This window comes from Lissotriton helveticus, chromosome 2_1 (assembly GCF_964261635.1).
Source record: "Lissotriton helveticus chromosome 2_1, aLisHel1.1, whole genome shotgun sequence".
Lineage (NCBI taxonomy): Eukaryota > Metazoa > Chordata > Amphibia > Caudata > Salamandridae > Lissotriton > Lissotriton helveticus.
The window spans coordinates 1,222,088,791-1,222,113,999 of NC_136059.1; the positions used below are offsets into that span (position 1 = coordinate 1,222,088,791).

Here is a 25,209-nt window from a genome sequence, read left to right on the forward strand (position 1 = left end):
CCAAGGGAGAAAACGGTCGGCAGAGCCAGGCGTAACCGATCCCCTGATTAATATAAACATGCAATTTCCTTTGCACGCGCTGCTTGTGATTACTATGCACTGTACTGATCAGAGGAACAATCGTGTTTCCAACATGGCGGTGCACTGGGCCTCTGCGGGAAGCCACAACACGAGGCAGTGGGCAGAGACAATAGAAACCGTGCCTGCCGCAGGGGACAAATTGTTCAGTTTGGCCAGGCTTAGAGGCCCTTAAATATAGATGACACCATTTGATGTCATTGATACGGGCACGAGCTGCTTCCTGTGTTTAATTAATTAAAGGGCGAATTACAACGAAGGAAGAAGCCCTGTAATTGTATCGCAGCAGCTGTGATTAACAAAATGTACTATCCATAAGAAATCAACCTTCACCGGTCGGGGTGGTTTATGAGGGGTGGATGTTGTGACTGGAGGGTGCACCTTTGTGGCTGAAATGTGAACCTGCCTGGCTCGTGCAGTCTGACGGGTGCTGGGGGCGGGCTCCTTTGAAAAGGAGCAGGTCGTGTGGTGTCTTGGAATTCTTTTGCAGGAACAGCACCTTTGTCAGTTCTGAGGTCAGGTAATTGAAGCCTACATCGAGAATGCCAAGAATATGAAAGGCAGCGGTGCTGGTCGTAGTGTGTTGTTTATGTTGTTGTTAATCGGACCTAAGCGGCCTCTTTTATTTTAAGCGATGAGAGGAACGTATGACGATTAAATTGTGCCTTGAGGGTTGTGTGTGTTTATCCTGGGTCGTAAAGTTACCTGTAAGTTATTCTGTCTAGGTATCTGCGAAGTACGGTAAGTAGAGGTGCCATCTTTCAAGTTTCCTGGTTGAGTAGGAGAGGTAAGGTCTCCGCCGCGGGGCGCCATCTGTGATACACAGGATGTCACTGGAAGCAGTGTCAAAGGATTGAAATCCCATGCAGTCATAGACCAGAAAGTATCAGTACATGATGTGTCAGGGTGTGGAATCCCCTGGACGAAAGTAATGGGAGTGTGGGCCAAGGCCTAGCATGGTTGATGGGACATTTGAAAGTAGGTAATTTATGTCTGGTACCGTGGCAGGTGATATTCATGAATGCTGATGGTGGAGGCTAATAATCATACCTTCCATGTCCGATCACGCCCAGTGGTCCACCAGTACGCTGAATCCTCAACAGAAATTGTGTTTTTCTCAAGTGACTTCTGAAATCTGAGTGCATGTAAGAATGATTGCTGTAAGCTGACCTTCAATTGGTTCTCCAGATATTACCGATTAGAAGATCCTATTCTGCAAATGCCTCAGATAGAAGGTATTACCAACTCTAACCCCACACCCTCTGTCAGGCGTGACTCGTGATCCCAGAACGATAACTCCCACTACCACAAATTAAGGGATTTTAAACTAACGCCCATACGGATTATCACAGTTCAAGTCCAAGGCCAGTAATTCACTTTTATTCTCTAATGATGCCACATATAATTAGTAATCCTACTCCATCCCCTAAGCTAAGTAAATCACATATCATTTCACAAATAAATTCCTGGCGGGGCACTTTCCTGTCCGTTCAGATGTAAAAAATAGTTCCCATAATTGAAGCTATAGTTTCCAACTAGCGAAGTGCCCTATTATTTAGTACAGAATCATGGCCCTCTCAAAACTGCAACCTGACTCATGAAGAACATTTCTCCACCCATTACAAGATGATCAGATGCGACTGCATCCACAAACGCAGGGTGATACTTTTGTTAGCTTCAAAATTGTTTGAAATTTGCCCCCCATCCCCTCTATCTTGCACCAGGGTAAAGAATCACTGTTGCTGTCCATCAACCTAGAGAGCAACATGCACCTAGATATTATTTTATGCTGCTGGCCCCTACACACTCAATCTGCCTATTTCCAGAGATAATGCATGCCTAAGCTCTATTTTCAGACATCCTAGTATTAGGTGACATCAACATTTGTGTGAAATCCACCACTAAACTCCTAGGCACCACTCATCTAAAACTCATCACCTTTTTAGTTCTAACACAGTTGATGACTAAACAGACCCATAAAACTAGTCGCATACTTCACCTACTCCTGTCCTCTGCCAACCAGCAGCGGCTCCTCCGCTAAGCTTGAGGAGCTTTGCCTCACTGCACATTGGGCAGTTCAAAAAGGAAAAATAAAATAACGCAATGTTATTATCATTTCATTTTACCATACTGGCTCCGTTGGTTGGGAGGCGGGCTGGGCTGGGCAGAGCAGGGGAGGAGTGGTGAGCACTTTCTAAGTGCGCATGACAGTCCATGCCAAAGACCAGCACCAGCTTAAGTCCTCTCTTTCCCGGGAAGTGGCAGTGGTGCTGCACCTCAAACACTTTTTGGGTTTGGGGTCATTGGACAAAAATACATCAGCTGCTGCCCAGGAAGTGCACCCTTAATAATAAGTAAAAGGACAGCTTACTGGTATGAGTCATTTTGCAGTACATATTAGAAATACAAAACGATGAAAACTATATTGCACAGACCAAACCATAATCCTAAGCTTTTCACTAGTGAAAACAAATCAGGGCAGCCAGAGATTTTTCCTTTCCATATGACATAGCCATTTTGCAGTAGGACAAAAGTAGAATTAAGTGGCAGTGAGACCACTGAAAAAAACCAAGCAATCCATCTATTGCATATAAATAATTTTATATGTGCAATGGGGTTTTTAACAAATAAAATCTAGTCCATGAATCATTAGTGTTTAAAAATATTGAGCACGTTTATTTTGTGTCGTTTCTGTTGCCGACTCATTTAGAATCTGATTTTTCCTTAAACGGTCTCCTACTTTTTGATGTGGTCAGTGGTTAACGATACATTTGATTTGTAATTATTTAAGCACAGCAAAAATAGGGCAAAATACATTTTATACATTGTTATTCCAGGCAGACCTTTAGCTTCGAGCAAATCCTGTTTTTTTTAATTAATTTTTTTATTCAATATGGCACATAAGTAAAAGTGTATGTGCTCTACTTTAGTTTCAATGGTGGACACCTATAGATATTTGAAGATGTGCTCAACATTGGACACTTGAGATCTTCAACTGCGCTCTCCCCATTGAACACTCACTAAACCCCTGCTTTCAAATGGGTGCCCATTAAACCAGACAGGCTCAATATTTGCTTTTTTCACTTTTTTCATGCGGTTGCAGAGGATCTTCTTCAAACCTCACAACTGCCGCTATTTATGCCCGCCGTTCACTGTGGCCTTACCCACCTCTTGATGTATTGAGGTTCAACCTCAGTAGGCTTACTGGAGACCTCCCAAACCTTTTCGTCTTACCTTTCATCATGAGCATTAAAGGAGAGATTGACAAAGATGGGTGCATGTGACCAAGAGATCATCCTCCCACTTGTAGTGAGTGCAGGGAACTGAGATGAACGATAAGGTGGACTTTGGGGCCCAAACGTAAATTTCCAGTTATTTCTATAGCCCACAAACATGTATTACAGTTGGCCGGGAGTAGGCTGTGTTAAAAACAACTAAATTCCTCAGCTGAAGCTTTCCACTATAAACTTAATTGGAGGGTAGTTAAAAAAAAGTAACATATTTAGGCCAATTGAGTGTCAGTATCTTGCTGGCTTTATGGTTGCATTGAATGCTTTTTTGTCTGTTGCATGCACCTTTTTTACACCTTATGTCAAGCCCACAGCTAGTGTAAATCAGAGGTTCTGCGCACAAACACATTTACAGTTGTTAGTACATTTCTCAGATATGTGGGCATGCTGATTTTCAATAAGTTCCTTTGGAACTGCAGCTAGTACACTTCAGTGCAGCGAGAGAGCGGAGGAGCTCGCCATCTGCCCTGAAGCTGACTACCACTGTGAGTCATTAGACTCTGACCCCTCCAATGACCGCTGCAGGATGCCAGCAGGCTAGAGGCCAGGCAAGTCTATTTTTAGAGAGGCAGCGAGGGCATAAGGAACAGGAGAGTTATGTAACTTTCAGGTTTGGAAAATTGATGGGAGATGACCGGACCAGCGCCCCCTGTGTGCTATATTTTATACACTTCATGAATCTGTGAATGGTCAAGGGAAGAGTGAGGCAGAAGGAAATTAGGAACTTCTAATACCTGTACAGCTGACCAATCAGAGGCTCTTATTCAAAGATGCACTTCCCTCCTAATATGCACAATACACACTTAGGGGCCTATTCGCAAAAGTAATTTTGGAGTATGTGAAGTAGAACTATTTTAGGTACTTTATAATGCAATTCGCAAAGGCTGAATTGTGCTATTACCCAACCTTGGAGTAAGTCCGGCACCACATATAGCCAATCACTGATACTGCAAAAAACTCCTATAAAAGTAGTGGAGGCAGACAATAACACTAACACATAGGGAAACAAATAGAACAAAATAATTAACATTTTATATACACCTTCGTCAAATTAAGTTTAACTTTATTAGTACATGAAATCATAAAAAATAATGTTAATTGTTGTAACATACCTACTAAAATTTCTAGTCTAAAATACTTCCTTTTTTAAATATTCAACACAAATAATACTGTAAAGGGTGAGGAAAGGAACATTTTTAAATGAATAGAAACATTAAAATGTAATTAAGTTTAAGTACATTTAAGTTTTAGTGCAGATGTGCTGTCCCTCATTACTGTGGTTTTCCTATGTGAATAGAAGTTATTGAAATGCATTTTAATATTTTTTAAGAAACATTTTTTTGTTTGTTAATTTAGAATAAATTTTCTTAAACGCTGATTTAGAATACATTTTCTTAAACTTCCCTTTTACTTAATGTGAGGAGATTTCTGCCTGGGTGGCATACATCACCACAAACTGGGTAAAGTTATTATTAGTAACCTTTCTTTCAGTCGTAGTAGTGTCCAACTCCTTATTTGAGGAAGCAGAGATTCTATTTTTTTTTAAAGTTTTGTTTCTAAAATTCGGCAGCGGAGATTCTTAAGTCTACATCTATGTGAGTATTCTTGCATGGATGTACTGATTCCATAAATGTGAAGATCTAAGCCTAGGTGTGGGGAGATCTCCACATGTAAAATTACCTTTGTGAATAATCTTCTTATATTCATAATTGATTTGATTTTTTTCTTTAATATGTAAAACATAACGTACAGCTATAAGCCACCTCAGACCGCCTTGGGTGTAACAAGCATTGTTGGTGAATCATATAATGGTTACCTTTGCTCCTAGATGACTGAGACTGCTATGAGGATGTTACCGAGAGGCCCTAGGAGGATGTTCACCAGAATTAAAAGGTTCAACCATAGACATCTATCAGACAAGTGTGTTTGGAGTAGTTTCTTAGCCGAAGGTGTGATGTTATGTAATGGCATAGCAGAAGAGAAGCATATTCAGCCTTCTCTGTTTCTTGAGGAAGTCTTCTTCGACTCTTTGGCAGAAAGGCAGGTTATTTTATGGAATGGAACCCTCACAAGGAGTGCTCTGCCACCATTTGTTTTGTACAAAGAAGACATGATGGCTTTTCAACAACTTTTGGTGGGCTGGTGCAGTTGGTTGATCCCGGAGAGATATTCTAGGCCATGAGCATGTAGTGCTTATGGACCTGGAACAAAGTTTTGAACTTTAATATTTCATGGACCAAGCTCAGAGTTTAAAACTATGATATTTTATTGATTCGGAGCAAATGTAAAGGATTGGCCTTGAGTTTGATATAATCCAGCCTGATTTATTTAAGGTCATTTCGTGTGCAGAAAGATCATTTTAGGTAGTCCTTTTTGGAAAATATTGAACCAATCATGATTTGACCCCTGTACCAATGTTGTAAGGGGTGATCACCAAAGCTAGGATTGCACCAGAATGGTGAAGGTGGAACCCATTCTTGTTGACTGTGTTTATATTGGGTTTGAAGGACACATGCTTGTCGAACTGTACTTCCAGAGTATGCATTTTCTGCATTTCCATTGAGGGAAGAACCATAGTGTCTGGCCATCCAACGAGAGAATGTGGCAGACTTGAATAATGGAGCAGAATTTAGTGGGGTTTCAATGCCCACTGTAGAAAATATTCAGCAAATTCTCTTTCTGTATCTTTTTGGCAGCCTAACTCAGATTACACCTTACACAATAGGGAAAAGAGGTCTGAGCAAGCCACAAGGGTCAAGGGGTTGAGACTGCTAACAGCGCAATGCTGGGATTCGCTCAACTGGAAGGAAGAGGCACGACATTGGAGTCCGCTTACCACGAAGAGCACATTATACTAAAGGCATACAGCAATCGCACACGGAGGCAACCAATCACCAGGGAACTGATATGCACAAAACCATGATCTCTACCAATGTTCCCTGAAGCACATATATGTCACCTGCTGCACCTGACACAAAGGAGAGGTAATAGTGGCCAGTCCTTGATGAACCTCTGCCAGGCTAGAATGTCGCAGAAAATATACAAGTCAAACCCTCTGAGTGTTCTTGAAGTTAGCGCGTCCACTCAAGATAGTTTTCCTGAAGTTGTTGTGCAAGCGCCATGTACATTCTCCTCCCTGGAGGGCTGTTGTCCTCTTAGAACTGCCCAGGGTCTTACCTTCATCAATCCAGTCCCCTGTGGCCTACAGGGCAGGGAGGCTTAAATGTGCTGAGCAAGTGATGGACCCGCCTTTGGTGGCAGGGAATTGACAATGATGCAGATGCTGGTTAGACGTGAGAGAAGGTCACATATCACTGAGCACAACAGTATTCCTAATTATGAAAATGACAGTAGTTTGCTATTCAGCAAATACCATTCCTAACATACGCCTACTCTTTTGTTGTGCTCGTGAATCCTTTAACAAGCTTTGAGCTTTATATTTTTCTGCCCTTAAATTATAGGGAGCAAACTTGCTAATTGTAATCACTTCTAAAATGGTCACTCTCTGAGAAGCGGACATGTTATCAAGAAGGAGAGCTGTATGATCATTTGGAAGTTGCTTCTGCCCTTTGCATCATTGCCCCAATCCGTGTTCTTACATGGTACTTTTGACATCCGGTCTGTTGAATGTAGGGGGTTTGGGCTCCTTGGGCAGTCATGGCAGATGAGACTTCTGGCTACAGGTAGCTGCAGTGAATAGGTGTTAGTCTTTGAATACATGATGGTTGAGGGTCCAGGAAACTAGGCCCAAAATAGTGTTCTGGCATGTGCCACATGCAGTGATGTCTTTCATTTCTTTCCACTGAAGGCCCAGGGCATGAGTAAAGCTTGATGCACCATGTGAAGTGATGTGTTTTCCTTTCTACAGGTGCAGACTGGCCATGCTTCATGTTCATTAGTTCCTTGTAGTGTGGTGTTCAACTTCATGGCGCCTTGTGAGCCAGTGAGCCACCCCCCTTCAGGGAGACCAGATGTACCTATTTCTCTGTCGTTGATCTTCCCAATTTTGCGAACTTTTTGCAGTCAGTACAACCGTTGCAGTCTTCTTTACGCCTAATTACAACCACTTACTTATGCTCCCAGATAACCTCTCACTTACTTGCCAGCATCCTACTGTATTTTGTAAGAATATAAACCCAATCTCTAATAATTTCGGAGTCAGACTTGCATTACTCATCACTTAATTTTTTTTTTATAGAAACCAGCTCAAACATACACTACTGTTATTTGTTTTGTAAACCTTTTTTAAAGATGCCAAGATAAACATATGGCTATCAAAATTAACATTACTATATAGCATTCTTTTTTCCACTGCTTTTTAGATCATTTGGATCACTCGGTCCAAAGGTACTCCTAAACTCAACTAGTGCGCTGAACTGGCACTCTGGTTTTGTTCGACATAGTCTTGTAGAGTCAGGACCTGATTTTGAGTTTGGCGGATGGGTAAGTCCGTCACAAAGAGATGGATACCCGGGTCGCCATATTAGTAGAGACATTGGTTATAATGCACTTGTAATGCAGCGTATGGGATGTCCATCACACTTGGGATGGAGCAACCCATCCGCCAAACTCTAAATCAGGTCCTTAGTCACAACACACGCTGCACTCAACATTGTACTTATAATTTTGTGAGCAAAAAAAAGCATTTGCAAGCCAACTATCATCATGAAAGCAGAAAAGCAACTAATGCAGCACACAATATCTCTCTCTCTCTCTCTCTCTCTCTCTCTATATATATATATATATATATATATATATATATATATATTATATTTCAAAGCATCCTCGCTCGATATGAAAGTGCACTCCAACAACAGCAATAGTTTCGTGGCAAACTGCATTTATTCATGTTCAAAGTTGGTTGTGTGTTTTTAACTCTTGACACATGGATTTCTGTTTCAATGTTTTTCAGAATCTGGGTAGTCAATTTTAATTGTCACTATTATTTGAGCACTGCACTTTATTCACACTAGTCTAGGATGAACATCATGGCTAGATTACTGACATCCATTTCCACACCGGCACTATATGGTCGGATGCGGTATGGAATGATCAGCAATTCCCACATGACGTAAACTCCACCATAAGGGTGGGCTGATGGGAATTGTTCTAGCTCTTGTTTTCAATAACATTTTTGTTTTGAAATACTTTTTGTTTTCAATAGCATTGGCCCACACATGTCTCCAACTGTTTCACAGTCACTGGTATAGTCACACACCATCTCTAGACCTGGTCTGCTCTGTTGTGTGTTTTGTATCTTGTCAGCAGGGGAGCGAGCAGACAGGTCGTAAAACATTCCCCTTGACCCTCCACACTTTGTTTTTTAGTATTTAACCATCAAGGTCCTTGATTTCATTTCTAATCCCTCTAGTGGGATTTGTCATCTTTATTATGTTCATTTGGTGGGGTTCTTTACTTTACCGAATCTTCTCATGATTTCTGATTTTCGATTTTCAGCTTAACACTCTCTTCCCTTCTCATGTGTTCCATTGTTTTTCAGAGATGAATGTATAACTCCTCGGATTGGTTGAGGCCATACGGACTTAAAGTTCTGAAATTTAGGATGTGGCGTGACTCCTTTTGCCTTAGAGCTTTTTCTCGGTCTCCTCCTCGAATATTCTTCGGTATTGTTTCTATGCCAAAGAATTTCAGTTTCAGCCAGTCTCCATTGTGTTGTTGCTCCATGTGTTTAGCCACCGCGTTTGCTCTGTCCTTATGTGTTGTTGCTCTTGCATGTTCCATTATGCGTTTTTTTAATTCACCTTTTGTGCTGCCCACATACATTAGAGGGCACGGACACTCTATTCCGTAGACTGTGTACTCTGTTTTACAAGTGATTAGTTGACGTATTTCCCATTTTTTGTTGTTAGGCATTGCTACTTCCTTTGTCTGTTTTGCAATTTGGCACATTTTACATCCATAATATTTAACGAAACCAGTGGTTTTGAGCCAGTCCTTTTTATCTTTTTTCATTTTGCAATGACTGTGGATCAATTGATCCTTCAGGTTCGGTGCTCTCCTGTAAGTTACAGTCGGATGTTTTCCCACTAGTTTCCCCACTGTTTCGTCTAGATGTAAAAATCTTCCCGTTTTTTCTCAGGATATGTACAAGCTCCCTACTATTTTCAGAGTAGTCAGTAATGAGCCTGATTGGTTCCCGTTCAATTTTGTTCTCATCTTCAATTGGACGTTTTAGGCACTCCGTTCTGGGTTTCTCATTTGCTTTTTTCCAACATTTCTCAATGTTGCCCTGATTGTATTTCCGATTTTTGAACCTCCTTTTTGTTATGGTGCTGTGTTTTTGCCATTCAGTTTCTTCGCTACATATTCTTCTAATGCGAAGAAACTCTCCATATGGGATGCTTGAGATCAGTGGTGCTTGGTGGAAACTTGTTGCTTCCAATGTTGCATTAGTGGCCGTAGCTTTTCTGTGCAGGGTTGTTTGGATGTGATTATCCTTGATGTAAATGCATGTATCTAGGAATGTTACTTCTTTGTTGTTAATTTCATATGTGAAATTCAGCCCTGTCATGCTGCCATTGATGATCTTGTAATAATCTTCAAATTCCTCTGGGGTCTCATCCCAAATGATCAAAAGGTCATCTATAAACCTTATCCAGCACATGATTTTACAAGTGAATTGGTCATTCTCTGATGCCCAAGCAATTTCCTTTTCCCAGTAGCCCATTGTGAGGCATGCGTAGTTTGGGCTAAAAGAAAAACCCATTGCGGTTCCATTACTTTGCCGATATAGCTCCTCTCCGAATAGGAAGATATTTTGTGACAAACACAGTTCAATCATATCCTGTAACATTTGGTTGTGATTTTTGTATTTGATGTTTCTGTCTTGCAAAAAGTGGTTGCATGCTTTCATCCCAATGTCATTGTGTATGTTCGTATACAATGATACGACATCCATTGATATTAGTTGGTAGTTTTCCTGCCATGGGGTATTTTCCAGTCTCCTTAATAGATCATTGGTGTCCTGAATATATGAGCACAGTTGTATCACATATGGTTTGAGGAAGTAGTCAATATAATTTGAGATGGGTTCTTTTAGAGAGCCTTTTGCAGATAGAATTGGTCTACCCGGGGGTTTCCTCCGATCTTTATGGACCTTCGGCAGGAAATAAATCGTAGCTGTTATCGGGTGATCGGTTGTTAAGTATTTTTGTTCATCATCGTCAATCAAGTTGTTTAGTTTCCATTGTCTTAATTTTTCATCTAATTTCATCTTTATTTCAGGCGTAGGGTTGGTTTTTAGCCTTTCATAATATTTAGTATCCTTCAATTGGCGATGGGCTTCAGTGATGTATGCACTCTTTTCCCAAATCACTATATTTCCTCCTTTGTCCGCCATTTTTATTTCTATCTGGTCATCATTGGTTAAGTTTCTTAATGCTTCTCGTTCTTGTGAAGTCAAGTTATCTTTATAGTTGGATCCCTTGATTTTATATAGGTCCTGGATCACTGCTTCTTGAAATATATCCACCTTGTTTCCTGCAGGTAACTGGGAATAACATTTAGATTTTGGTTTCATCTTGCTGATGCCTGCTCCTGTTTGTACAATTGCTTGACTGAGGGTTGTTTCATTTTCATCCATTACATCCAGGTTCAGTATATTTGTATATGCCTCCGCTTCTTTTACCATTAAATTTGGAGTACTTTCTTCTCCTATTTGTGATCTTTGATTCATTTTTTTGTTGTTTTCCTCAAAAAGCGTAAAATATATAACGGCGAGGTTCTGCCGTAGGGTCACGCACCCACAACGAGCGCTCAATGGCCGGGTAACCTGGAACCAGCGTGTGAAGATATATACATATATATATATATATATATATATATATATATATATATATATATAGATAGACATGGACCGCCCTGATTGACGGCCTCAACCTTTACCAGATTCTGTGTATATATCCGGTAAAGGTTGAGGCCGTCAATCAGGGCGGTCCATGCTCAGGGTACCGGTAGCCCTGCACAGTACACAACACGAACTTCTGAGATTCAGAGAGAAGTACTGACTGCACAAGCAACGTGTTTCAGCTTTCGCCTTGATCACGCTTATATATATATATAGTTCTGGTAGCAGCAACAAGTGTTTTCCACACAATCTTTGTCCTTGTTCCTGAATGCTATGTAAATTGATTCTACCTCAAAGCTTGCCGTACAGCACCTTCTCCTAGCAGAGCCAGCACTGAAATATAAAATTATATTTTATTATCGTTTTTTTTAGTTGCTGGCTGCCTGCCGGGCCATGGGAGGGAGGTGGAATGGAGTGCTCTGTGCACTTATAAGTGTGCATGTCTGTCTGGCCGGAAAAACAATCTGGCTTTTCTGTTTAATACATTCCTTCTCAAATACCCTGAAGGCTGACTTGCTCCCTTGTGATAAACTTGCTCTTGCAAAGAAAAAGCAAGTCTATATTAAGCTCGTTGATTCGAGTCAAGTTCCCCAAAAACATTTTCATCTAAGTTCTATTTATTCCTATCTGCAGGTGCATGTGACACATTCTGGTTCATAAAATCAGAATAAGTAGTCATTTATGCCACCACTGTATCTTACAACTTCAGAATAGCCGCAAGTAGGGCAAGTATTGCAAAATAGTACTTCTAGGTTTAGGGGCAGAAACATGTTTCTACAGGAGGGATATGGACTGCCCAGTGGGAGACGTAGTAAAACCACAAAGCTATCTTTTTCTGGCATTCTTCAACATCTCTTATAAAGTCATACTTAATTAGAGTACTTACTTTTAGAGGCCAAAAGGACTGCAGTGAGTCTGTTCATTTGGTCTGAAAAACAGTCACCCAATATCATATTTTTTGGAGGTGTACAACAACCTATTTGTCTTAACGGGGAAAATTGTGTTTTTGTACACACTGGAAATTTCCTAAATGACTTAAGGATTGTAACTTTACAGCAGTTGTTGGCATAGGCCTGTTTTCTGTAAAAAACATGTTTTATTTAAACAATCCTCTTCTACATGTCCTTGTTATCTGGACATGTGGAGAAGTGTGGCTCACCGGTTAGAAGCGGCAGACCCTGAAGCAGAGGTCGGCCCGGGACCAGGGTTCAATTCCTGACGCGGCAGGGTCTTGGGTCAATGTCCGCGGACTCGATCATTCTCGCTTAGGGGCCTACGCCAACCATGGGTCCCACTCTGCAACTCTGGGCAATAGCTTGCTTAATCTCCACAATGGCCCCAGCAACGCCGGGGATGCCTGGCTTCACCTTGGGGTGCCCTCTCACAGGGAAAGCCAAGACGGGTTCCCCAGCGGTATACAGCGCCAGGATGCCACGTAACGAGCTAACAGTGAGCTTTACAAGTATACATACATTACATTAAATTACATGCAATAATAACCTGTGACACACCTACCTATACAACCGTAAAGGAATCTTATTACATATGTATTGCAATGAACATCATTCAAGGGAAGCCAAAGGACGGGCATGTTCACAAGACATGGTATGGCAGCCTTTTTAGGGATCCAGCTGGTAGTGGTGCCAAGAAAAGGCTAAAGGCCAGAAAATGGTCCTTTTTTCTCTGTACGGGATCCTCTCCAACCTGCGAAATGCTCATTTGCCTTGAGTGCTGAAAATCCTGGCTCCACTCCTCTGTAACCAGACGCAGCAGCTTCTCCCCACATATTTATCTTCTCTTTTATACTCCTGGCACTTACCTGCCTCCCCTTGGTCCCAGGGGTCATGGAGGACGCACCAGGATCAGAAAGTAAACAGGGCTTCCCAAGCTATGGTGGGATTCTGTGGCTCCAACGTTTGCCTGACCACTATCTCCTCCAATAGGAGAGTAGTGAGGTGCTGAGGGGGCAAGGGGATAACATGATGTAATCCTAGGGTCCAAATTCACGTGGTGATGATGCTGCTTCTTCCATTGACGCTTTGATCCTTGGACGCTGAATGGACACCCATGCATGTCGCATTCATTTTATTGTGGCCTCTGTCGATTGCCCTTCACCTTTCTCTACTGCCCCTACTTGGATGTATTCTGGAGTGTTTGTTCATAACAGTTGCTGGTCATATTGTGTAAATTGACAGAAGTTTTTTTTTTAGCAATCAATTAATCAATCAGGGGTTTATATAGCGCAGGTTCTCACCCGTAAGGGTCTCAAGGTGCTGAGGGGAGTGGGAGGTGGGGGGTCAGGGCACAGGGGTTCAGTCGAAGAGCCAGGCCTTGAGTTTTAACAGTGTCATTGATCCAATGTTTTTTGTTGAGTGTGAATTTAGATCAAACACCTGGGGCCTAGGAGTATGAAATAATATGCATTGGTTTCTCTGGAGTAACTGCGAACACCAGTTCCATGCTTCATTGGCACGTGCTAAGTTTACTATTTTCATTGTCCTGCACTTCTTTTAGAATTTTAATACAATCTTTCCGTGAGCACAAGCAAGGGAGAATGAACTACAGGTGAAAACTGTTCAAATTAAAAGAAGCAACTTTACATTTTAATATCTGAAAGAAACAGGTTAGTATTAGATTCCTTACCTTAGAATATCCCCAGGCGTCAGTCTGGATCCGGAAACTTTTGCGTAGCAGTACCCCTGCGCGTCGGTAGGCGTCGTCTGCAGGCGTCCCCTGCGGCTCCGCGTCCGTTGTCGGCGTCGTGCGCCGTGATGACGTCGCTGGAGTATATAGACGCCGCCTCCGCGCGCTGACGTCAGTTCTTTGTTCTTCTTTTTTCCGCGCCAGTTAGCGCAGATCCGAAGAGCAGTACTCCGGTCTTTTGACCAACGTTTTTTGATTAACTTTCTAACTCTACGGTGCCGATAGGATGCCTGGGTTTAAGAATTGTGACGGGTGTGACCGCACGATGTCGGTCACGGACCACCACCGACTCTGCCTTCGGTGCCTGGGCGCGGACCACGACGTGGAGTCCTGCGTCGACTGCCGGGCCTTGACGAGTAAGGCTAGGCGGGAGCGGTCCCGCAAGCTACTCGAGCTCCGGGTGTCGGCCCCGCGTCAGGAGCGGTCCCGGTCCGGCCGGAGGTCGAGGGAGCGGTCGAGGGAGCGGTCGCGGAGCCACCACGAGCGCTCCGGAAGTCGTCACCATTCCTCTGGTTCCTCAGGTAAGAGGCACAAGAAGTCGGGGCGTCGTCATCGTACCCCCGACTCCCTCCGACGCTCGCGCGATGCGGCCGGGGGTTCGTGTGGCCCCACCCCCGCGGCTCCGCGTGGGTCGCCGACGCTGCCTGCTCCATACCCGACGGTCCCTGGGCAAGGCGCGTCGCGCGAGGAGATAGAGGAGTTCCTCATGGCCATGAGGGCGCTGTCTCCTCCGACGGGGCCTACGGCGCCTGCGGGCCCGGTGGTCCCGTCCGGGGGCCCGAGCGGTTCGGGTGCTCCTGCCCCGACGCCGTCGGGTGCTCCGGCCCCGACGCCGCTGGCGGCTCCGGCCCCGGCGCCGCTGGGCCCTTCAGGGTCGACGCCGGCTGGTCCACGGGCCTCTCCGGCGCCGATTCCATCGGGGCAACCCATGGTGCCGCCTCCGCGCGGCGCCGGGACTCCGACGCCGGCTCCGGCCGGCGTCGGGGCTCCGCGCCGGCTCCGGGCGGCGCCACCCCCATTCCCTCTCCTACTCCGGACGCGGAGTCGGACCGGCGTCGTCCGACGCCGAGTCCGGCGCCGATGGGGCCCATTGACCCCGAGGAGCCGGTCTACGTCATTGACTCCGAATATGGTGAGGATGCAGATTATGGAGAGGGTTGGGAGGGGTCTGAGGACCCTCTGTCACGCGAGTGTCAGTACGACGTGGACTGGACAGGTGACTTGGGTGATGCCAGTGGTCTGGACGATTCTCCTAACCCTGGTTTTGTCTCGCCTCCTACTGTGGCCTCGGAGGCTGGGGCTGCTTATTCAGTGGGGTTGATGAGGGCTGCCAAGGCCTTACACCTTGAGCTCCCCGTCGCGGTCGTGAGGCCTAACATCCTCACTGAGGTCTTCAAACCGCAGTCATGCCCACAGGAGCCTCGGCTGCCGTTCAACGAAGCCTTGACAGACGTTCTTTTGGGCACGTGGTCCAGGCCCGCTTCAGGTTCGCCTGTTGATAGGAACGTGGCCAGACGCCACCGTCCGTGTCCGGACGACCCCAAGTTCCTGTCCACCCATCCCACCCCTGAGAGTCTGGTGATCCAGGCCTCGACCTCTCAGACCGCATTCCCGTCGGCCCCGCCCGACCGGGAATCCAAGAGGTACGACCAATATGGAAAGAAAGTCTTCTCGTCCCTGAGTCTGGGACTGCGGTCTTGCAACACCGCATGCCTCTTGGGCCGCTACACCCACTCTCTGTGGGATACGGTCGCGGAGTGTCTGCCACAATGCCCGCAGGAGGTACGGGCAAAGCTCGGTCAGGCTATGATTGAAGGCCGAGACGCAGCACGATATTCCATCAGGTGTGGTCTCGATACGACCGACTCGCTAGGCAGAGCGATGTCCACGACGGTGGCGATTCGTCGCCACGCCTGGCTGAGATCCGCCAACTTTTCGCCGGATGTCCAAAATACTTTGATGGACATGCCGTTCGATGGCAGTCGCCTGTTTGGCGACAAAGCGGACCACGCGCTGGAGCGCTTCAAGGACTCCAGGGTCACGGCCAAGTCCTTGGGTCTCTCGACCCAGCGCCAGCAAACGGGTTCGTTTCGCTCCTTTCGTGGCCACGGAAGGGGCGGTCCCACTCGTGCTGCCAGCCACGCACCGCAGAACACTTCTCAACGCGGTGGCGGCCGTGGCTTCTGCCGTGGAGGCGGTCGGGGACAACGGCGAGGTCAGACCACACCTCCCCCCGCAGCATCAGCCTCCAAATCCTCCTAGTCCGAGCTTTCAGGCCCATGTGACGCCAGTGGGTGGCAGGGTACGCCATCACCACTCCCGCTGGCGCACCATCACATCGGACGGGTGGGTGCTGCAGCTCGTCCGAAGGGGCTACTCCCTCCCCTTCGAGAGCACTCCTCCAGCCATGCCACCGCAGAACCACCGTGTGTCGGGGGACCACTTGACACTTCTGCAGGAGGAAGTTACGGCCCTCTTGGCCAAGGGGGCCATCGAGCGCGTTCCTGGGCCAGAAGTAGGGTGTGGTTGCTATTCCCACTACTTTCTGGTACCCAAGAAGGACAAGGGGGGCCTGCGTCCTATCTTGGATCTACGGAACGTCAACGGCTTCCTCCGAAAGGAGAAGTTCAAGATGTTGACTTTGGCTCAGGTCTTGGCTGCTCTGGACCCACAAGACTGGATGGTGGCGTTGGACTTGCAGGACGCGTATTTTCACATCCCCGTCCTGCCGGCCCACCGACGTTACCTGCGGTTCACGGTAGGCCACGAGCACTTTCAGTTTATCGTGCTCCCATTCGGCCTTACCAGCGCCCCACGGGTGTTCACGAAAGTGATGGCGGTGGTCGCAGCTCATCTGCGCCGGTTAGGGGTTTCAGTCTTCCCCTACCTCGACGACTGGTTGTTGAAGGCGGGCTCGCCCCAGACAGTCGTCCACCACCTTCAGATGACGGCAGACCTCCTGCACGGAGCTGGGGTTTTCCATCAATGTGCCGAAATCACACCTGTGTCCCTCTCAAAAGCTCCTTTTCATCGGAGCTGTTCTCGACTCGGCGCAGTTTCGGGTTTATCCTCCGGAACGGCGGGTCCGGGATATTCAGGCTCTGATTCCAATCTTTCAGCCGTTATCCCGGGTTTCGGTCAAGTTGACGCTGCGGCTGCTGGGGCTGATGGCTTCCTGCATCCTTCTGGTGCATCACGCCCGGTGGCGGATGCGGGCTCTGCAGTGGGACCTGAAGTTTCAGTGGGCCCAGCATCAAGGCAACCTATCCGACCATGTCCTGATCTCGGAGGGCACTGCGAGACAGTTGCAGTGGTGGCTTACGGACCGCGATTGGGTCAGAGGCAGATCCCTCTCCCTTCCCCAACCGGAGCACGTAGTTGTGACGGACGCGTCCCTCCAGGGCTGGGGAGGCCACCTGGGAGAGGCGGAGATCAGAGGCATCTGGTCTCCGGCGGAGTCCCGGCTCCATATCAACATGTTGGAGCTGCGGGCGATTCGCCTAGCACTGAAGGCATTCCTCCCCTTTGTCAACGGGAGTGTAGTGCAGGTGTTCACGGACAACACCACCACCATGTGGTACTGCAACAAGCAGGGCGGAGTGGGGTCGTGGACCCTTTGCCAGGAGGCTCTGCGTCTCTGGCAATGGCTGGAACGTCAGAGCGTGACTCTGACGGTTCAACACCTGGCAGGTTCTCTGAACGCCAGGGCGGACGAACTCAGCCGTCGGTGCTCGGTGGATCACGAATGGCGTCTGAACTCGGACGTGGCGAAAGGCCTCTTTCTGCAATGGGGAGAGCCTTGGTTAGATCTATTCGCCACAGAAGAGAACGCGCAATGTCAGCAGTTCTGCGCGTTGGAGTTTCCAAGACGGCTCTCGCTCGGCGACGCCTTTCGGCGCGAGTGGAGTTGCGGTCTATTGTACGCCTTTCCGCCTATACCACTTCTGCCCAGAGTGCTGAAGAAGATCAGGCGCGACCGGGCCCAAGTTATCCTTGTGGCTCCGGACTGGGCTCGAAGGTACTGGCATCCCGAGCTACTCAGCATGTCTGTCGGTCCCTCGATCCGCCTGCCCCTTCAGGAGGACCTTCTGTCGCAGCAGCAGGGGACGGTCCTCCACCCGAACCTGTCCAGTCTCCACCTCCATGCGTGGAGATTGAGCGGCGACAGTTGAGGCCATTTGACTTGCCTCCTGAGGTTTGTGATGTGATTCTGGCAGTCAGGCGTCCCTCCACAAAGTCGGTATACGCCTGCCGGTGGAACAGATTTGTGGCATGGTTCACAGCAAAGGCTGTGGACCCTCTCTCTGCCCCTCTTTCCGAGGTTCTCCTCTTTCTTCTCTCTCTTGCCCAGCAGGGCTCTGCTCTGGGCACTATCAAGGGCTACCTTTCTGCCCTTTCGGCCTTTCTAAGGCTGCCTGATCAACCTTCTTTGTTCAGGTCCCCTATTGTAACAAGATTCTTGAAGGGCATCACGCACATGTATCCACCTGTTCCGTTCGTGATGCCTCAGTGGGACTTGAACCTGGTTCTGACTTTCTTGATGTGTGCTCCCTTTGAGCCACTTCATTCCTGTCCTCTCCGTCTCCTGACTTTAAAGACGGCCTTCCTGGTTGCCATCACCTCTGCCAGGAGGGTGAGTGAGCTCCAGGCTCTTTCTGTCAAACCTCCTTTCATGTCAATTCATCCAGACAAGGTGGTTCTGAGAACTAGACCTTCTTTCCTGCCCAAAGTAGTCTCTGCTTTTCACATCGGGCAGTCCATCACCTTACCCTCCTTCTTCCCGCCTCCGCATCCTTCAAAGGATGAAGAGCGGCTCCATCGTCTGGACCCAAAACGTGCGCTTTCATTTTATATGGATCGCACACGCCAGTTCCGGGTGGATGACGAACTGTTTGTTGGCTACGTGGGTGCGAAGAAAGGACGGGCGGTACATAAACGGACCATCTCTCGGTGGGTCGTTCTGTGCATCAAAGCGTGCTACTCTTTGGCTCGGAAGGAGCCTCCTGTTGGGCTGAGGGCCCATTCCACTCGGGCCACGGCGGCTACTACTGCCATGGGCCGGGGAGTCCCTTTGCAGGACATTTGCCAGGCGGCTACGTGGGCCTCGCTGCACACCTTTGCGAGGCACTACTGCCTGGACAGTCAAGTCCGGAGGGATGGCTTCTTTGGCCGTTCGGTCCTCCAGGACTTTCTGGTGTAGGATTGTATTGGTTCGCAGACCCACCACCGGGGTTGGTATTGCTGGGGTATCTATTCTAAGGTAAGGAATCTAATACTAACCTGTTTCTTTCAGATGAACAAGTTACTTACCTTCGGTAACGATATATCTGTAAGAAACAGTAGTTAGTATTAGATTCCTTACCGCCCCGCCCATCCTCCCCGTTCTGCGAACTGATACCTAGGGTTAAGGACATCCCTTTCAGGGCCCTAGTTTCAAATGGCACCAGTGTTGGTTCTCACATGGCTCTGCGTGTTCTGGCGCGGAAAAGCTATGTACAAAGAACTGACGTCAGCGCGCGGAGGCGGCGTCTATATACTCCAGCGACGGCATCACGACGCCGACGACGGACGCGGAGCCGCAGGGGACGCCTGCAGACGACGCCTACCGACGCGCAGGGGTACTGCTACGCAAAAGTTTCCGGATCCAGACTGACGCCTGGGGATATTCTAAGGTAAGGAATCTAATACTAACTACTGTTTCTTACAGATATATCGTTACCGAAGGTAAGTAACTTGTTCTATTGACTTTAAAAATAAATAAATAGGGGTCTGGGGAATAAAACGTGCTGCATTATTCTGAGCTAGGGCCGGACTGGCCATAGCGGGTACTGGGTATTTTCCCGGTGGCCCGACAGGGTTCGGGCCGATTTTGTTATATATATATAAATTCAAAGTCCCGACTTACTTTTGAGTTGTATTTGCTGTGTAATGTGCAATAAAAAACGCGACTTCAGCAAGAAGCTGTCCGTGTGCTTTCTGACTGAAAAGTAAGTCGGGACTTTGAATTTATAAATAGGTTCGCTACCTAACACGAACCGCCCTCGCAAAGAGGCTCGGGGAAAGCGAAGCCTGGCGGCTGCCAGGCAGTTTGGAGTTAAAAATATATATATATATATTTATGTTAGAAAGGGTTCCCCACACAGTAAAGTCCCAGGAAACACAGAAGACTCGCACTCCAGGGTCCGTGTTCGTATATCGTTTATTTGCGACGCGTTTCGACCAGGCGGTCTTCTTCGTTAGCCAGTATATATATATTAGGGCCATTTTTGCAGCATAGCTGCAATATCGGCCGCTGTAACGAAATCGTCAGAAACCGGCCATGGTAAACAGCTCGGCCGCACCCCCAAACCCCTTGGGGGCTGGCCAAGCACTTTGCCAGGGCCGGTTTTGGGTCCCAGTCCGGCCCTGTTCTGAGCTGTCACTGCAGTCCACCACGTTCCTCTGGGTTGCTGCCGAGGATGGCTTTGAAGCTGTTGTGAAACGGCTCCCTGTTGGCAGCAGCGTGCACTTGGCAGTTGGCTGACAGGCTTCTAGAAGGTGTTCTGTGTGTCGGTGTGCTTTCCAGGAATGCAACTTTCTCTTCAAATAAACCTTGCACCTCCTGAGACTTGCCCTACTTCTCCCATGCTACAGTATGCTTAAATTATAGGTTTAAACAATTCTATGAAATGCCAGCCTTTAATGAATGTCTCTTCAATCGTGTCTCAAGCTGCATGCTTATGGGCAAGTAATAATTTATTCAATAGGCGTGTTCTTTCATATTAATTTTGTGATCCTTTCTGATTCACAGCATTTAATTGTGATACCACCTGGGGCCTCCTTATTCAGAGTTGACAGAAATGCTTAGAGTGACGGAAATTGGGTTTGCCGTATTCGGAGTACAATTCAAATCAACGCACTCTCAACTCAGTACCCCGTCAGGGGTAGTAAGCACTATATAAATACAAATGCAATTTACAACATGGGTACTCTCAAACATTTTCCCAGGGGCCAACAAGTTTGGTCAGTAATGTGACCGAGAGCTGCCACATTGATGTCAGCGGGCTGACCGGTGGGCAGGGGATTGGGGGAGATTAGTGGTAAGGTGTGTGTAGGGGAAGCATAGCATATACATCCAGTGGCTGAACTGAACAATGTGAAACCGGAAACCTAGGATTAATCCTGGCTTCCCCTCTTTATCAAATTGTGATATCCTGGGCAATTGTTTTATTTCCCTTTCCCTCCTTTTCCTTCATTATCACATATAAGAGGACCTTAAAATACATGATGTGTGCTGTACAAAAGCCTCTGTGTTTGATTTAATAAACTATACTCATGTTCATGTATAGCAAGAATCCAGGCCACCCAAAGAGTAACTTACTTATGTCTTTAGTTCACTATTGCTTTTGTTGTCAGGGTGGGGGAAGAACTAATGTTTCTAATTCCATGTTTAAGAACTATCACTTTCAAATGAATACTTCTCCGGGCCAGCTCTAGGCGGTGCGATGGGTGCCATCGAACCGGGTGCTGATTTGGGGTGGGAGCGTCATTTTTAAGAGTATCTTATAATTTTTTGAAGCACCTGCTGCAGCCTTCTTGGCCTTGAGCAATTTTCAGGCTACAATTAAAATGTCAAGTTAAAGCTGGTGATTAATCATCTTCCTGGAGCGAGACCGGAGGTTTGTCTAATGGAAGTTTTGACTCATGCTAAGGAAGCGCAGAGGGTTAAAATGCCTGGTGCTAAGAATGTGTACCATGCAGATAAAAACTGCATATAATGTAAATAGGTCAGTGGGTTACTGCTTCTGTAAGAGAGCTCCTTTTGTTACTTGTGTTTATAAGTCAAAATCCTAATATACATCATTGAGCTATTAACAGTCAACAAAGAGTTGCATGCAAACTGCAAGGTATATGTTAGAGCTATATGTTTTTTCCCCAGTCTTTCATCATCCTAATCTTGGGAAAAGGGTTCATTTGGGTAGAAAACAATTCTTATTATTAAAGAGAACCCCTAACAATGGCATTACGTTTTAAATATTGAATTTGTGCTTTTCCAGAATAAGGGCTCAAACTATATTGCCTACCAGTATTGATGGCATGTCACTCCTAAACTACACCTTGTAGTCCAGTCTGATGTAACATTTCATATACACTGATTTACACAAATATGATTGTCTCTGTGCAATGTGTGTGTGAAGTAAAGTGCTCTGACACCTCACACTGGTATGAGTGGTGCTTTAAAATTAAATTAATCTGGGAGACAGTGGTTATGGAGACTTAAGCGGCACTGTTAAAGGGTGTTAGTGAGGGAATCCGAGGCAGGGGTGGGCACGGGGGTGGGGGGCGCCAACAAACATTGCTGCACAGGGCGTCACCAATGCTAAAGCCGGTCCTGATACTTCTCAATGCACTGATGTAATCTGATTTACTAAGGTGAAAAGGTTCTGCATGTTAATTAACCCCTTTGCCACGGGCGCGATTTCGCGGAAGTGCGGCACTTCCGCAAAATGGGCAGGACCGCGTCGGCCGTTGGCCGACGGCAGCACTAGCGAGGTAGTGCTGCCGTCGGCCAACAGCAGCACGCAAGGTGCTAAATACCCTTTTTAATCTTGAAGAGACTTTGTCATATTCTTTTACACTTTTGCTACAAGATGTCTTTAATATGAAGGTGTTCCTAAAGTTGCGTGCAGGACAGACTCGTTACTTCCTTTCTTTAACACCAATTAACCTTTTAATCAATTTAACCTGTTTATTTAACTTTTTTTCATTGTTACTGTTGAGTTGAGTAAACAGCAGCCCAGTGCTGCTGTTGACCGGGGGGGGGGGGACAGGGGGACACACGCATGTAAAGGTCAAGAGGGCTTCATGCGTCCCCTGGCCGCACATTGAGTATCCATGATTTACAACATGGCAGACTAGAGTTCTGTCACTTTAAGCAGATGCTCAGCTTTCACCCAACTCTAAATACCGGTTTACTATCTCTTCATAACAAATCGCAACTGTGACAAGTAGTTCAGGGGAAGGAGCACTGCCTAGTCAGGCTCAGGGCTTGCCTTGAGCTGCATCAATCAAGTGGTCGCATAGAACGTTTTTATTGCCTGCATATTAGTGCTCTATTTGTGCAGGTGTTTGGCAGGACTCAGCACAGTTTTTTTGGGAGTTCAGGGCCTTAATTAAGGTGGCTTCATTCACTATTGTTTTACCTGTGACTAATGCAGGTTAGTCATTTTCCATGAATGAACCTCTACAGGGGGGCGTGGCCGAGCGAGTTGCGAAATGGCCGCTTAAACGCGAGCTCCGCCGGCTGCTTCTGAAATCCTGTATGAAATCCTGCTATTTCGCCTTGTGTGCTCTCCTGCCTAGTGCGGGCGGACAGCCGTGAGGCCGAGACAGACTCGACTGCAATTTCGGCGTTGCGGGCCACCGGACACATCCTTTGCACAGCCCCGCTGTTCCCGCCGAGCGAGACGCCCGGCGGCCCTGGAGACCTCCGTGGAGACGTTACGCTACCTGAGGCCGCGGCGTGGGAGGCCTGACGGGCGGGGCGGCCCGCGGAGTCTACCGGCGGCAGCACCTCCACCGGAGCGGAGCAGTCCCGCTACCTCCTACACCTCCTCCTCGGCTGCGGGGCGCGGTGACTGCTTGCGGCGCCTTCATTGCGAGGGCAGACCCCATCGGACCTACATCTCGACATTGGGAGCCGCCATCTTGAGCTGGGCTAGCGCGGCGCTGCTGTGCTTGCTGCAGCCCGGGCCGGCCAGGACATAATCCCAGGTGCGTGCTAATGACATTCGGCCCTATCCCGGTGCCCTTCGGTATGGTGGACCTGCTGACAACGCGAGCGCCCCCATATTGGTGTTAACTGCGGGAGTGAGCGGCCATTATGTGGTAGGGCACGCTCCCTAGCCTACTGGGGCGCTGCGGGGAAGCCTCTGGGGGCTACTGCGGTGGTGCTTACTGGCCTCCTGGGCCCATTCGCCACTCCACACCCTTACATTACCTGGTGCTGGCCTATTCACTTACTGTGACACTGCAGTCTGCGCCACGTGTGCCGGAAAGATCGTGCTGGCTGACCCTTTGCTGCTGGCCCTGGCCCAACTACCCACACACCCAGAACCTGTGAGACCAGTGTCTTAACTTCAGTTCCGCGCTCCTACACGGAACGGGTGACGTTTGGGTCAGTGTATCTCACCTGCGGCCCTTGTGCGTTGATCCGATACGCATAGATAATGGGGAAAGGGGATCCTCGCCAACCCCGGCTCACGTTCGAGCAGCAGAAAAAGACGGCAAAACAGGCGGATCAGGAGGCTGCGGTGGCCGGGGGACACAATACAGACCCCCCCCCAGGACATTGACGTGCCTGCATTGCTGTTGGAGGTGAGGGCGAGCCTAAAAGGCATTGACGCAAAACTTGACAACATGGCCGCCCAACTAGAAGGGGTCAGAGCGCAGGTGGCCACTCATGAGACGCGCATTGATGTGCTTGAGAATAGAAACACAGAATGTTGTGAATTCCAGCAAGAAACTAAGACGCACATCAGCAATCTGGAGAAAAAAATTGAAACTCTCAGCGCCAAAGCGGATGATCTCGAGGCGAGGTCCAGGAGATGCAACGTTCGCATCATGGGCATCCCGGAGACGACGTCGATGGGTACAATGGAATCCTTTGTGACGGACCTATTGCATGAACTCTTCGATCCAAATCTGTCCCCTGTATTCACTGTAGAAAGGGCCCACAGGACACTGGGGAAAAAGCCGCCTCTCGGGACCCCACCTAGACCGATTCTGGCCAAACTGTTAAATTATCAGGACAGGGACACCGTGTTGAGGCTGGCGAGAGAAAAAGGGAAAATATCGCACAAGGGAAATGTCATATCCTTCTTCCCTGACTTCACGCCCTTGGTCCAGGCGGCTCGCAAAGAATTTCTACCTGCCAAGCGGATTCTACTCCAAGCACAAATCCCCTACTCCCTTATGTACCCTGCAAAACTAAAGGTGGTCCACGATGGCACGACGCATCACTTCCTGGACGCGGGCTCTGCTTTGAAGTTTGCGAAACACATAAGTAAACCCAGGTCGGGAAGGAGGGCGGATACTGGGACTGACTCTCTGAGCCAGCTAAGTGACAATGATTGAAGGTCGAGATGGTGAGGTCCAGTTATGGTGATCTACTGCAGCCTAACTGTCAGTCTGTATACCTCGGTGCTCACAGTCTTTAGCGAAATCACCTGCTATTGTTTCTTCTGTTTTTGTTCACTATACCTGACTGTACGCATCAAAAAAGGCAGAAGC

At 47.4% G+C, this 25,209-nt stretch overlaps 1 protein-coding gene across 2 annotated transcripts in view; it reads left to right on the top strand.

Moving 5' to 3' along the window:
- ELOVL6 (ELOVL fatty acid elongase 6) overlaps positions 1–25,209 on the top strand; it is a 318,318-nt gene that overhangs the window by 152,095 nt on the left and 141,014 nt on the right. The gene's annotated exons all lie outside the window — the stretch shown is intronic.